A 1,407-nucleotide genomic window follows, 5' to 3' on the forward strand; every position below is an offset into this window, starting at 1 on the left:
CACATTTCAGATCTATAGCAGACTACTGTAGGGGCGACATTAAGAAGTCCTTTGGTTCGCTAGTTAATATTGACAAACTGATTTGAGTATTTGAAAATGTAACGAAAAACGAATAAACGTTATTAAATAGAATGTTGCAAATAGACACGCATAGGATTCTTATAAATTTTTATTACATGTAACTTGTGTATCAAAAAAAATATTGAGGAAAGAGGAAGTTAAAAGTTTTTAAACAATCATTAATATTTTGAAAAAGTGAAAATATGAATTATTGTTGCTGTATATATATCTTACTAACAAATATATACAAATAGTATACATGCGTCCTGTAAACAATATATATATATATATATATATATATATATATATATATATATATATATAATACCCTAAAAATTGAAGAATGTATGTTAAGGTAATTAATAAATTACACTTCTAAACTGGCATCTAAACTTTCTTAATATGGATATCGATAGTTATATTTTATATAGTCCAAGTGCATGACACCCCACATAAAGCACAAATCTTTATAATGTTATTTTGGAAATTAATGCGAATAAAAAATCCTAATAACAAATATAATATCCTAATTTCATAAAATATATTTCTTTTCTCGCTTTTTCTAATAATCTATATATTTTTATAGGTATATGCTTTCAGTTATGATTCCGATGAATCATATTCCACTAGATATTAACTATTAAATATGATTTTATATATATTATTCTATAAAATTATACAAATATATCCTACGACAAATGTAATATTAGACAAAGAAAGTTATTAAAATAAATTTATTTCACAATATTTTATATTCTAAATGGGAAATGCTTTGGAGAGACGTTATACTATTAAGTGTATTCTTTTTCAAGCGGAACCTTTCTCGAGTTTTATCTAGTGATTAAAATATATATGGAAGAACTTCTAGAGTGAAAATCGCATTAAACATTGCGTATTTCATCACGATCCGTTTGTTCTCCCGTAACATAACTGTTGTTCAGCAAGCGTGTGTGTTATTTCATAAAAATATTCAGCATTTATTAACGTTGACAACGAATGAAAATATTAATGATAGATAGCATAACTACCCTTATAGAAATATCATACTAAGATATCATTGATAATTATTTATTATACAGTATTTTTAATACTGAAAATAAGTAATTATCAATGATTCTTAGTATGATATTTCTATAAGGATATTTTAAAATAAAACGTAAATTTCGTCATATATTTTAAAATAAAAAATATATTTTTATACGAATAATGTAATTAATTTCTTCACGTAAATATTGCATAGTAGAATGCATGTATATGTGTATTTCTCTGCCTATCTAATTTATATGTAATTTTTTTACATATTTAACTAGTAAATTAGTTAATAAAACCTAGATCTTTTAAACCAAC

The sequence above is a fragment of the Odontomachus brunneus genome, unplaced genomic scaffold, assembly GCF_010583005.1.
Source record: "Odontomachus brunneus isolate Ranch 3 - 2012 unplaced genomic scaffold, Obru_v1 Obru_scaffold_368, whole genome shotgun sequence".
Lineage (NCBI taxonomy): Eukaryota > Metazoa > Arthropoda > Insecta > Hymenoptera > Formicidae > Odontomachus > Odontomachus brunneus.